The sequence below is a fragment of the Heptranchias perlo genome, chromosome 2 (genome assembly GCF_035084215.1).
Source record: "Heptranchias perlo isolate sHepPer1 chromosome 2, sHepPer1.hap1, whole genome shotgun sequence".
NCBI lineage: Eukaryota > Metazoa > Chordata > Chondrichthyes > Hexanchiformes > Hexanchidae > Heptranchias > Heptranchias perlo.
The window spans coordinates 84,695,803-84,710,127 of NC_090326.1; the positions used below are offsets into that span (position 1 = coordinate 84,695,803).

The window sequence follows — 14,325 nt, forward strand, 5'->3', positions numbered from 1 at the left end:
ATCGTTGTGGGGGGGTCGGTGCAGGTAGGCTTGTTGGGCCTAGGGGAAGCACTCCTGCTCCTCCGGGCCCACAAGCTGTGCTTTCCTAGGCACCTACCTGTTAGTAAATCGGAAGGCCTGGGAGTCCCAGCCCCCCCGGGGTCGAAATCGGGAATGCGAGGAAAATGGAGGCCTGAAGCGTCCTTGAAAGGTTTCAAGGCCCGACCCGCCTCCTGGGTGCGAGTTGGTCGCCCGCCCCGGTAAAAACCAGAAGGTTGGAGGTGGGTCTGAAATGGTGGCAATTTTCAATGCCCCCCCACCCCCAACCCACCATTTTTTACTTTGAAAATTGAGCCCATTATGTCAGAAGTGAAAACTGAATTTCCTTTGGCATATTGTGAATATATGATGAGAGATGAAGGATTATAGAAGATAATAAATCAATTGGTGCTTTTAATGGCTCAACCAGTGTAATCTCGTGGTGTTGGAGTATATTGTAAAACATTGTCTTGGTGATTTTTGTTTCAGTTTCTCCTACTGTCCTGAAGGGGCTTATTTATAAGAGGGCAAAGCTTCACAGCTGCTGAGCACCCTCCAATACCTCACCTAAATGGTCATTTTTCATGGCTGAGCTTAGTGTCACAGGCTATTCTACCATAGGGTGTATCACAGTAAAGCACAGATCTGTCCTCGCCTATGTTGTCACTTATTCCAGCAAGGGTTGCTGGATAGCTGTTAGAGATGGGAAACCCAGCCAATCTTCTCTCTGATCCAAGGTTGGGACCAATTGTAGCTCTCTGTCACAATTTTCTGTGCTAGATATTCGCTCAGGTTTAACATCATTGGTCAGTCACCTAAGTGCACTTTGCATCCCATACAATTTGGAGTGTGACTTTTTTCTGCCCAATGTTTACTTAAACAATAGCAAAAGCCAGGAATCATAACAGAAAAACCATTGTCTTGTATATCAGCTACTGAAATGTATGGAAAGTGAGCTGAAAAGCACTCTATCAAGGTAGCTACAGCTTTAGACAATACACTGATTTATTTACATAAAATACATGAATGAACAGTACACAGTCAATTTCCCGATGCTCCTTAGTTATGGAAAAACAATAAAAACATAACTTGCGATCTCGCTAAACATGGACTCACTTCCCTAGCTAAGCTTTTCAAAGCAAAGCCAATTTGGGGTTTATATAAAAAAAACAGGCTGCAAGGAAACCCTGTATCTGAAAGAGAAGTGTAAACAATTTTACAACACCAAGTTATAGTCCAGCAATTTTATTTTAAATTCACAAGCTTTCGGAGATTTTCTCCTTCCTCAGGCCAACCTGAGCAAGTATTGCAGTAACATTTGCCTGAGGAAGGAGAAAATCTCCGAAAGCTTGTGAATTTAAAATAAAATTGCTGGACTATAACTTGGTGTTGTAAAATTGTTTACAATTGTCAACCCCAGTCCATCACCGGCATCTCCACATCAATTAACTTTGATGTGGAGATGCCGGTGATGGACTGGGGTTGACAATTGTAAACAATTTTACACCAAGTTATAGTCCAGCCTATAGTCCTTATAGGCTGGACTATAACTTGGTGTTGTAAAATTGTTTTCAATTAACTTTCAAGCTGCTGGTTTATTGTTGAGTAAAAATGCTGAAGCTAGCATTACAGAAACATTACAAGTTAATAAAAAATCAGCTCAGGCAAAATCCAATTTGTTACACCCATCCACCATGAGGTCCACTAATTCAACACAGACTGAGGCTTAAGCTTGCATCTTTATCTGCATTTCGACGTTCCACATGGGGCAGTTTTAAAAAACATTCCTTCTTTCTTCACCTCACTTACCTCACTGGATGTGAACAGAATGTTGTCAAAATTCAGTTTAAGATGACTGTGTGGTTTCAACTGGTGAAAACAATGCCCAACATGTATTTCAATGTCACAGCCCCCTCGGCTGTGGGGACCCCCAGTTTAAAAACCTGTGCTCTGGAGTAAATGCAATTCTATCTGAAAATAATTATATACAGTGCAATTATGTACACTCCAGTTATCCATCATCCTGATACAGAATGTTGCTTGGTCTCCATTCCTTCATTCCCATGCACAGGTTATCACTATATTATAAGACCAAAATTTGGAGGGAATCAATTATCCACCAATTTGCATTACCACCTGTGAGGGGGTGCAGAATTCCCTCTATTGTAGTCGATAATGGAGGTTCCACTTTATATTTAAAATCCACCAATTTAAGGCATGTCGATCAGGAAGGTCTCAGATTCGATCTCCAATCTATGTTAAAGTGGCCAACCTGAGCAAGTATTGCAGTAAGATTACTACAGTTGTCCTCAGTGTTGGGCTAGGGAAGGGAAAAAAAACAGCCGGGCTCCCACTCCTGATTACTACCCTGCTGGAAATTGCATGTGGACATTGAGTGAGAACGGGATCAGATTCAGCTATTATTCCCCCTAACTGATTCTTATCATCTAAGCTTACAAATGAAGAATGGTCATTTGGTTGAGATACTGAAGGGAGACTAGTGTATCTGAAGCAATGCTGCAGCACCAGTCATTGCATTCAGGAGAGGTGGGGGTGTGGAGATAATCTTAGATATATTTAAATTTGATGTGAAGTGAGCAACTGATGACTTTAAAAATAAAATACTGACAATGACTGTACAACTAATTTTTCCCTCCCAAAGACATTTGAATTGCACACTAGTTAAATCCATATGCAGTATGCTGTGACATTGAAGGGCAGCTTATACAGCTACCCTTCATGGCTGTACAGTAAGTTCACATTTCGGCAAAGCGTTTATTTGCTTGGATTATGGCATAGAAAAGGATGAGTTTTGCCACGTGGTGTGCCACAACTGGGACCCGGTGTGTTCACATGGAATAACTTAACACCAGCAGAACACAATAAAAACATAATGTGTAACAAATACTTTGGAATTGCCTCAATAAAATGGGATGCACTAAATTTGTAGGACTCTACAGTTAGTCCTGGCTAGTTTACGGATTACAGTGGTGCCTTATGCTGTAGTTTGCCAGCAATGGTTTTCCTGTCTTTGCGTAATTTACTCTACAGTTCTGTGAAGCTTCTTAATAAACCTTTGACATTAGGGCAGAAGTGCAAAACCCCAAGGAAACTCTAACATTTGTTTCTCTAGTAGCCACTATTATTTTTCCTTTGCCTCTATTTTCTTACCAGTCTTTCTGGTCTGTTATGTTCCAGGCATGACTTCATGTCTGCCTGCTCAGGCTGAACAAGGAGGTATGCAAACTCCGCATTCTGCTTGACCTTGAAATGTCCTCTTACCCCATCCAGTCAGGGAATTTTGTACCTCAGTAATATTGCCTGCTTGTGTCTCGGTCCGCTGCCGAAACCTTAATCCACACGTCCATTGTTTCAACATTTGATTTCTCAATTTAGCTCTTCATTGTCCTCAAGACACATGGCTTTGCTGGTGGGGAGTGCAGGCTGTGGAATCGGTATGGAAGTCAGCAAGCCTCATTTCCATCGTGCCTCAGGTCACAGTGAAAAAATGTTCATTTTTTTGGAGGCTGTGCTGCCGGTCTGGGAAGCGTTATTAGTCCCACGATAGATTACATCTGCTTTGCTCCTATATAACATGGAAGCAGGAGGGAAGTGATGTTCTAGTCTTTGAAAGTTGGTTTCTTAAAGATGTCCTAGAATGTTTCCTGTTGCATTGAATGTTTTTTTTTGATTTTTCAAAACCTTTAATTGCATTTTGATTGTTCATTGCTTTCTGGATTTGTTCAGCCTATGACTTTTTGCACTGTAGTACCTTTATAACCAATGCTCTGCCAATTCTAGAAATGCCAATGGAGTCCTCAAAGAAATTGCTGATGGCTATTGAGGATTATGTTAGCACGCTTAGAATTGGCAGAGGAAGAAGTGCATGAAGAAAGTGAGTTACAGCCAGGAAGACTAGTGCATCAGTCACTAACAGCACATTTACTCAAGTTACTAATCCAGGCCCTAACAACCGGTAGTGTCCAACATGCACAATACAATGGCCCAATAAATACAGTGCCCTCCATTACTATCATCTACACTGCCTCAACTTCTATATATGGCCATCATCCCATCTGCTGCTACCTTAAAATGCCCCTCACAAATTAAATGTTGGGATTAAATTGAAATAAATGCTATTTTTATGATTGCATTGTACGTATGGTACTGAGTTTTCTTTTTACCCTGATGCTTCTCCTTGAAAGCAGTGTATAGTTTATGTCTTCTGGAATCTAATCTGATGCTTCTTCTAGTTGATATCCATTGAGAGGAACAAAAATGGTGACAGCTGCTGATCATATATGAGGACCTCATGGGGTAAAGGTGGTCCTGAACCTAATTTTACTGAGTCATGAGATGGCCTTACAACTGCTGGCACATGTCTGATATGAGGGTGGCTGCATTTTCCTAGTCAGATCTGCCATTAAGTCACCAAAACCGTATCTACAGACCTTGGCACAGCTGCCTTTCAAATGCCTTTGCTTGCTCTGTCTTAGCAGCATTCGCCATCTGCTGCTGGGTCACCTTCAGCCAACTTGCAACATAGGGACGGCACTGCCAGTGACAGGCAAGGTCACCACCGCCTTCGATGGTTATGTCTCCGGCTCATTGTAACAGCACTGTGATATCAGCTGATACCTGCCATCACACATAGGTGATTAATACATTGGTGAGTATGGCCAGCACTTTAATCGTTCCCACTGAGTCGCATAACAAGGCTGCCCAATATCACAACAGTGCTGCTTGCTGCTTTTCCCAAAGTAGAGGGCTTATTGATGGCAGCCATGTAGCTGTCCAAGTAGCATGATCCTTTACTCTCCTTTGCTGCCATGTTTGCCTCTTCTCAGCAGCATACTCTGCCTCAGCTGGTGCTACCTCTACGGGCTCACTAACTGCATCCTCTGGGGTGTGTATCTGTGTTGCTGACTACAGATGTTGGTGAGAGAGATGCAGAATGATATCTGATACTGCATTGGTCTGGTCCATTGGCAGTGCTCCCAGGCTGCTTCTCCAGGCCTACAAAGACAGAAAGGAGACAAATATTAGAAAGCAGGATGCAAGAGGTACCTTGAAATTGAGCTACCATTGCCTGTAGAGCATGATTAGGAAAGGGGAGACAAGATATGAAAGCAGGAGGGTACTAGGGCTGAGCTTGGGGAAAGCCTGCTGCTTTATCTTATCCTATTCTCTCCATACTCTGACATGCCAAAATGACCAGGGTGGCCTCCACCACAGGAATCAATGACCTGTGATCATCGTTGGGATCTGTGTGCTATCTTGTTGTTCAAGTAGGAAAATAGTCTTGAGATATTATTTGTAGGAGCATATGCACAGTGGCAAACATGTGTCCTTAGTACAGACCAACTCGTGTGTTAAACAGTGACCATGCAGCTCGGCTGTATTACAATGATTTAATGTGTCAAGCCATTGGGAGATGTGTAAGGGTCAAAGTTTTTAATTGTATGTTGTAGCTTCAATGTGTACCCTACTGAAATGTGGGTATACATGAGATGCAACAAAAGAGCAGTAAAGGGGTGTGAATGCTTACCATGGATGAACAGCAAATGTAGAACAAGCTTAACCAGCAACCCTTTTGTGGCACAATCTTGGATCTTTGACCTGATAAATGGTCTGTTGAGTAGACCTACCTTGCCACATTCCTCAAAGCGTGCCATTTTCTCTCACTTCCAGCTTGTAGTGTACAGACTGTGGGACCTAGCTGTCACCTCCTGACTGGCGCAATGCCCTGCTCTCCCTTGGTGAGGTACCCTAGAGTTCCAAACAGGATATCTCTTCTCTCACCCACCTCAGGCAACAGGACATCCACTTTGCAAAATTGTGCCACAATTATTAAGCGGGGCAGATGCCACATCACTCCATCATTTGCCTGCAGGCTCCTTTTGATGCCTCCACAATGAGCTTCCTTTATATGTGGCACTTTCCTCTTTCTTCTCCCCCCCCCCCCCCCCCCCCCCCATTAAAAAGCTTTGATAAAGGCTAACAAATGTTCAAAATCCATTTTGAGCCTTTATGAAGGCTGAAATAGTATTCACCCCCATATGTGTCTACCTAACTTTAACATGGCCACATCCCTTTAAATTGCTAACCAGATGCTAATTATTACTATTAATTACTAACCAGATGCTAATTATTCAAATGAGCTGACCGAGGAAAATTGCATGCAGTCAGCAAGGTGCACTATTGGCTAGCTAGGAGCTAATCATTCCTGATACCTTTTTAACAGGATAGCAAAATTGGCCATAATGGCCCAGAATTTGCTGGAGCGAGGCATCTCGCAGCATGCCCCTGAATTGGATTTTTTTCCACATCCTTCAGCTCAAAAAATTTTTGCGCCACAAATTGCTGGAAGTACACTGATGGGATAAAAGTTTCCTCTCTGCTGACTGCAAATGAAATGTTTGAACAATCTTTAACCTAGGTCCTACTGGCTGTGGGTCCACAGCACCGAACTGCCCATAATTCAGCTCTAAATTGTCAACCTGATTCAGATGAGGTCACTGTATGACTCTGTGCTGTATGCGCTTGAATTTCCAATTCGTGTAGACTATGGGCGAACTCCCCGCTAACAGTGCAGACTGAATGGCATCAATTTTTGTTTCTGGAGTAAATTGGGTGAGTGGTGGGCAGAATGTCCGCTCCGCCCATCTGCCTAATGACGTCAGCAGGAGGCCTAAATGCGTTTAGCGAACAGGCTTCATTTAAATACAGGACTTTGGGAGGACGGGAAGTCTAATGGGGAAGAGACTGAAGTGGGCCTGCAGCAACACCTTAAAGGGGAGGGCTGTAAAGATCAAGGGGTGGGGTAAACGAAGCAGCAGATTGAAATGGTAGGGAAATGATAAGAGCACATCAAGCAGAAAGGAGTCGAAATTAAGGGGGCCGTTACAGCTTAAAAGTCCCAAAAGTAATGAAGAAATAGAAATTGCCAGACCTGCTTCCAGCTTTAACTGGTTGCAGCTTACAAACTCTTTAAGTTGTGGTGCAAATGGCTGCCTCCCAACCTGTGCCACCCATGGTTTGTGGGCAGGTTGAAGAAGCACCAGTGGCAGCGATTTGGCATTTTGTTCCTAACAATGTCATAGGAACATTCTTGGTCCTGAAGCAGAGGCTATTAATTTTGTACTTTTTGATGAAATAGATAATGTAATAAAAGTGATGTTTTCTATTAGTGCATGACTGCAGCTTCAATTTTGGAGAAAACAATTCCATGCAGCCAAGAGCTGATTCGTGTGTGATAAGAGAACATAAGAGAGCATGGAAACTAAAGCAAAATACTGCACATGCTGGAAATTGTCGCTTCATTTATTAAATAAGCTACGCAAAATCTCTCTTCAGAACTTCTTCCCCAACTAATTGTTGCACGTCGCATATTTTGCTGCATACCAGTGTGTGTGGTCAGCGCAGAAAGATAAGTTGATGTGCTCAAACATGTGCAACTATGGGTCAGTCAAGACTCAATGGCTTAGTAACTCTTGCCAATAAAAGTGATCTAGCAAGATCTGTAGATTTCAATAACATCCTTTGTTAATTTGCTGAGAAAAAGGCAAGGAAAGCCCCATTATAAACTGAAAGTCTTAAAATAAATTATACGGCAATTTGGAAACTTTTTTTAATTCTATTTTCTTTACTTTAGGTGGTGCAATGAAGGTTCACCAGATTGATTCCTGGGATGAGAGAATTGTCCTATGAGGAGAGATTGAGTAGAATGGGCCCATACTCTCTGGAGTTTAGAAGAATGAGAGGTGATCTCATTGAAACATATAAGATTCTGAGGGGCTTGACAGGATAGATGCTGAGAGATTGTTTCTCCTGGGCCGGAGAGTCTAGAACTAGAGGGCATAGTCGCAGGATAAGGGGTCGGCCATTTAAGACTGAGATGAGGAGGAATTTCTTCACTCAGAGGATTGTGCATCTTTGTAATTCTCTACCCCAGAGGGCTGTGGATGCTGAGTCGTTGAGTATATTCAAGGCTGAGATAGATAGATTTTTGGACTCTAGGGGAATCAAGGGATATGGGGATCGGGCAAGAAAGTGGAGTTGAGGTTGAAGATCAGCCATGATCTTATTGAATGGCAGAGCAGGCTCGAGGGGTCTTATGGCCTACTCCTGCTCCAATTTCTTATGTTCTTATGTATGTTTTGTTATCACTGATCAGTTTTATTTGTATATTTTAGGCCCCCGTAAACTCAGGACCCCAGTACAGTTGTACACAACACCCCCCCCCCCCCGCCCAATCCCGGACCTCCTCTCGTCAGCTCTGCCTGCCTCTGCAGTAAGTTAGTTCTAAGTTGGTGCTGATTTGGATTTCAAACAGTTTATTGTTGTGGCAAAGAGGTTGGATTTCAGGACGAAGCTGACTTATGTTTTGTCTGCATTTTAAGTATTTTCCAGGAACTAGAGGTAGCTCTACTACAGCTCTATAATTTTAGAGGTAGCTTTTTAACACTTCATTAAGCAGTCAGGCAGCTGTGCAATTGAAACAATAAGATCAGGAAACCATGATGGCCTCAGAGACTATCAGCCTTGTGCTTTGCTCAAACTCTGTCAGAACCACTTATTGCTATATATATATTACATGTTTAAATTCATATCACTAACATCAATTTTCCCTTCGCTGTATGCAATAAGAATCATCCAAATGTAGGGCTGGTATGCACACAAAGATTGGAAAGGTTTTTTTCACCATTTCAAGCCTTATTTAAAGGCAGTAGTTTTAAAATTAATTAATTATTTGTATGCCCAGCAGAACCAGCTTCCCTATTAGGAGATATATTAGAATCTGCAGCCAGACTTCTTAGGGAAAAGGTAAGCAAGCTCAAAGTGTGAACCCGTCAGCCAGACTAACTGTATAACCTTGCAGGTTGGGAGGTTAATCTCTACTTCTGTGGAACAAGTCTTGAAGTAAGCTCTGTTTGGGAGAACAGCTCTATTTTCAATTCTATTCTGGATGGGACATCCACATACATAACTTTTATTTTAGAAGCTATCCATTTGTTTCTCCACTGAGGCACTCGGTGGACTGAACCAGCATTTTAATTCCTAATCCAAAGTGCTTTGAATGATGACTGGTTATACAGAGGGAGCTGTGGTGTTAAGTCCTACAATGATCTATCTATGGCTTGTCTTTCGTTGGAGAGTGAGGTCCCAAATATGAGTGTGATTGAAGTTAGTTTGATGCTTGGCTTGAGTAGTTGTGGATTAAAGGAACAGGGCATTCTAGATAAAATATATTGTTTATAACTAGAGATATGTGTGAGTTATCAAGACCGACAACTACCAGGTCCGTAACATCACCCGTCTCCACCCCTGCCTCAGCTCATCTGCTGCTGAAACCCTCATCCATGCCTTTTTAACCTCTAGACTTGACTATTCCAATGCTCTCCTGGCAGGCCTCCCATCTTCCACCCTCCATAAACTTGAGCTCAACCAAAATTCTGCTGCCCATGTCCTAACTCGCACCAAGTCCTGTTCACCCATTACCCCTGTGCTCGTTGACCTACATTGGCTCCAGGTTCGGAAACGCCTCGATTTTAAAATTCTCATTCTTGTTTTCAAATCCCTCCATGGCTTTGCCTCTTCCTGTCTCTGTCACCTCTTCCAGCCCTACAACCCTCCGAGATCTCTGTGCTCCTCCAATTCTTGCCTCTTGCGCATCCCCAATTTTAATCGCTCCACCATCGGCGGCCGTGCCTTCAGCTGCCTAGGCCCTAAGCTCTGTAATTCCCTCCTTAAACTTCTCCGCCTCTCTACCTCTCTCTCCTCCTTTAAGACGCTCCTTAAAACCTAACTCTTTGACCAAGCTTTTGGTCACCTGTCCTAATATCTCCTTATGTGGCTTGGTGTCAAGTTTGAAAATTGCTTCTGTGAAGCACCTTTGGACATATTACTACGTTAAAGACGCTATATAAACAAGTTGTTGTTGTCTAAGTAACTGTGGGTGAATGTACAGTGTGGCGTGGTACTGAACTGCACAAACCCAAGGCAGCAGTGGGTGTTCTAAAATTGACATTGGCACCCCTATGCTAAAGAGGGGACAAAACAGCCATGGTTCCAGCTCTTCATCCTCGGAAGTGAACTTTTACGGACACCAAGTGAGAACCGGGCCTGTCTGGCTTGTAATGCTCCTCCATGATTAAATTGCTGTTTAAGCCCACACATCAAGAATTTTTTTTTTATTCGTTAATGGGATGTGGGCGTTGCTGGCAAGGCCAGCATTTATTGCCCATCCCTAATTGCCTGTGAGAAGATGGTGGTGAACCACCTTCTTGAACCGCTGCAGCCCATGTGGTGAAGGTTCTCTCACAGTGCTGTTAGGTAGGGAGTTGCAGGATTTTGACCCAGCGACGATGAAGGAAGGGTGATATACTTCCAAGTTGGGATGGTGTTTGACTTGGAGGGGAATGTGCAGGTGGTGTTGTTCCCATGTGCCTGCTGCCCTTGTCCTTCTAGGTGGTAGAGGTCGCGGATTTGGGAGGTGCTGTCGAAGAAGTGTTGGTGAGTTGCTGCAGTGCATCCTGTAGATGGTACACACTGTAGCCATGATGCGCCGGTGGTAAAGGGAGTGAATGTTTAAGGTAGTGGATGGGGTGCCAATCAAGCGGGCTGCTTTGTCCTGGATGGTGTCGAGCTTCTTGAGTGTTGTTGGAGCTGCACTCATCCAGGCAAGTGGAGAGTATTCCATCACACCCCTGACTTGTGCCATGTAGATGGTGGAAAGGCTTTGGGGAGTCAGGAGGTGAGTCACACACCGCAGAATACCCAGCCTCTGACCTGCTCTTGTAGCCACAGTATTTAGGTGGCTGGTCCAGTTAAGTTTCTGGTCAACAATGACCCACAGAATGTTGACAGTGGGGGATTCGGCAATGGTAATACCGTTGAATGTCAAGGTGAGGTGGTTAGACTCTCTCTTGTTGGAGATGGTTATTGCCTGGCACTTGTCTGGCGCGAATGTTACTTGCCACTTATCAGCTCAAGCCTGGATGTTGTCCAGGTCTTGCTGCATGCGGGCATGGACTGCTTCATTATCTGAGGGGTTGCGAATGGAATTGAATACTGTGCAATCATCAGCGAACATCCCCATTTCTGACCTTATGATGGAGGGAAGATCATTGATGAAGCAGCTGAAGATGGTTGGGCCTAGGACACTGCCCTGAGGAACTCCTGCAGCAATGTCCTGGGGCTGAGATGATTTGCCTCCAACAACCACTACCATCTTCCTTTTTGCTAGGCATGACTCCAGCCACTGGAGAGTTTTCCCCCTGATTCCCATTGACTTCAGTTTTACGAGGGCTCCTTGGTGCCACACTCCATCAAATGCTGCCTTGATGTCAAGGGCAGACACTCTCACCTCACCTCTGGAATTCAGCTCTTTTGTCCATGTTTGGACCAAGGCTGTAATGAGGTCTTGAGCCGAGTGGTCCTGGCGGAACCCAAACTGAGCATCGGTGAGCAGGTTATTGTTGAGTAAGCGCCACTTGATAGCACTGTGGACGACACGTTCCATCACTTTGCTGATGATTGATAGTAGGCTGATGGGGCGAAAATTGGCTGGATTGGATTTGTCCTGCTTTTGTGGATAGGACATACGTGGGCAATTTTCCACATTGTCGGGTAGATGCCAGTGTTGTAGCTGTACTGGAACAGTTTGGCTAGAGGCGCGGCTAGTTCTGGAGCACAACTCTTCAGCACTACAGCCGGGAAGTTATCGGGGCCCATAGCCTTTGATGTATCCAGTGTACTCAGCCGTTTCTTGATATCACGTGGAGTGAATCGAATTGGCTGAAGACGGGCTTCTGTGATGGTGGTGTTATCGGGAGGACAATTGTAAACAATTTTACAACACCAAGTTATAGTCCAGCAATTTTATTTTAAATTCACAAGCTTTCGGAGGCTTCCTCCTTCGTCAGGTAAATGTTTACCTGACGAAGGAGGAAGCCTCCGAAAGCTTGTGAATTTAAAATAAAATTGCTGGACTATAACTTGGTGTTGTAAAATTGTTTACAATTGTCAACCCCAGTCCATCACCGGCATCTCCACATCATGACTTATCGGGAGGAGGCCGAGATGGATTATCCACTCGGCTCTTCTGGCTGAAGATGGTTGCAAATGCTTCAGCCTTGTCTTTTGCACTCAGGTGCTGGACTCTGCCATCATTGAGGATGGGGATGTTTGTTTAATTGTTAGTTGTTTAATTGTCCACCACCATTCACGACTGGATGTGGCAGGCCTGCAGCGCTTTGATCTGATCCGTTGGTTGTGGAATCGCTTAGCTCTGTCTATAGCACGTTGCTTCCACTGTTTGGCATGCATGTAGTCCTGTCTTGTAGCTTCACCAGGTTGGCACCTCATTTTTTGGTACGCCTGGTGCTGCTCCTGGCATGCTCTTCTACACTCCTCATTGCACCAGGGTTGATTCCCTGGCTTTTTAGTAAGAGTGAGGAATGTGCCAGGCCATGAGGTTACAGATGGTGCTGGAATACAATTCTGCTGCTGCTGATGGCCCAAAGCGCCTCATGGATGCCCAATTTTGAGCTGCTAGATCTGTTCTGAATCTATTCCATTTGGCACGGTGGTAGTGCCACACAACACATTGGATGGTGTCCTCCGTGTGAAGACAGGACTTTGTCTCCACAAAGACTGTGCGGTGGTCATAAAACCATAGAAAAGATACAGCACCGAAGGGGCCAATAGGCCTATCGTGTCCGCGCCGGCTCATAGAACAACCAGGTGCCCATTCTAATCCCACCTTCCAGCACCCAGTCCGTAGCCCTGCAGTTTACAGCATTTTAGGTGCAGGTCCAGGTACTTTTTAAAAGAGTTGAGGGTCCCTGCCTCTACCACCAATTCGAGCAGTGAATTCCATGTACTCACTACCCTCTGGGTAAAAAAGATTTTCCTCATGTCCCCTCTAATCCTTCCGCCAATCAGCTTAAATCTATGTCCTCTAGTTCTTTAACTCTCCGCTAGGGGAAACAGGTACTTCCTGTCTACTCTATCTGCGCCCTTCATAATTTTGTACAACTCCATCAAGTCACCCCTCAGCCTCCTCTGCTCCAAGGAAAACAACCCCAGCCTATCCAATCTCTCCTTGTAGCTTCAATTTTCAAGCCCTGGCAACATTCTTGTAAATCTTGTCCCTCCTCTGATGATGTAAGAGTCTGGGATGATGGCTGAAAGGTATGATTCTGTGAGCATGGCTATGTCAGGCTGTTGCTTGACTAGTCTGTGGGACAGCTCTCCCAATTTTGGCACAAGTCCCCAGATATTCGTGAGGAGGACTTTGCAGGGTCCACTGGGCTTGGTTTGCCTTTGTCGTGTCTGATGCCAGGTGGTCTGTCCAGAGTTATCCTTATTATGACTTTTCATAGCGAGATTGTAGAACTGAGTGGCTTGCTAGGCCATTTCAGAGGGCGATTAAGAATCAGCCACTTTGCTGTGGGTCTGGAGTCACATATAGGCCAGACCGGGTAAGGAGAGCAGGTTTCCTTCCCTAAAGGGCATTGGTGAACCAGATGGGTTTTTAGGACAATCCGGTAGGTTCATGGCCACCATTACTGATACCAGTTTTTTTTAATTCCAGATTTTATTTAATTAATTGAATTTAAATTCCCCAGCTGCCGTGGTAGGATTTGAACTTATGACTGGATTATTAGTTCAGGCCTCAGGATTACTAGTCCAGTAACATAACCACTATGCTACCATACCCAATGATCACTTGAGCGACCTACTGGAGGGTAGCTTATGCTCATAGAGCTGTACTCCATCTTGAATCACTGCCTTTAGAAAAGGAAGGGAGAAAATTGGATTTTTTTCTTTAAATGTGAAGATATGATTAATGATGTAATGATGTAATCACTGTTGATTCAGTTTGCTGCTGTCTGTTTTCAATTAAAATTTCAAAAACTTAATTGAAAAAGTTTGCAGTGCAACATATAATTTGTCTCTTACAGCAGAACCTTTCCACAACTGCCAATATGGCAACAAATCAGCTGCATTTTTGAAGCATACAGAATCAGGAATTGCACTGATCAAAAAAAAAACCCTAATGAGACACTAATTCTCTTTGAAGTGATTGCGTATTTATATACCAACACCAGAGGGGAGGGGATGTGATTTGCTCATACCCAGGTGTGTGGTACATGGTGCTGCACAATAGGGGCCAGAATGACTGAATTTGGCCAAAATCTCAGCATGCAGTAAAAACCTTCCTGAACTGGCCAGGAATAGAACAAGTGAGTTTAACTCTAAGTTAGTCTAGATTCATGCTCCAGAATGCTTGATATGTAT

At 44.0% G+C, this 14,325-nt stretch overlaps 1 protein-coding gene and 1 long non-coding RNA gene across 2 annotated transcripts in view; one reads left to right on the forward strand and one right to left on the reverse strand.

The window, feature by feature from the left end:
- crppa (CDP-L-ribitol pyrophosphorylase A) overlaps positions 1-14,325 on the forward strand; it is a 324,300-nt gene that overhangs the window by 174,405 nt on the left and 135,570 nt on the right. The window lies entirely within an intron of this gene.
- Positions 1,596-14,325, reverse strand: part of LOC137341019 (uncharacterized) — a 38,391-nt gene continuing 25,661 nt past the window's right edge. Inside the window, exon 3 of the long non-coding RNA XR_010966941.1 lies at positions 1,596-5,034. This is a non-coding gene — a long non-coding RNA (uncharacterized lncRNA). The remainder of the gene's footprint in view (positions 5,035-14,325) is intronic.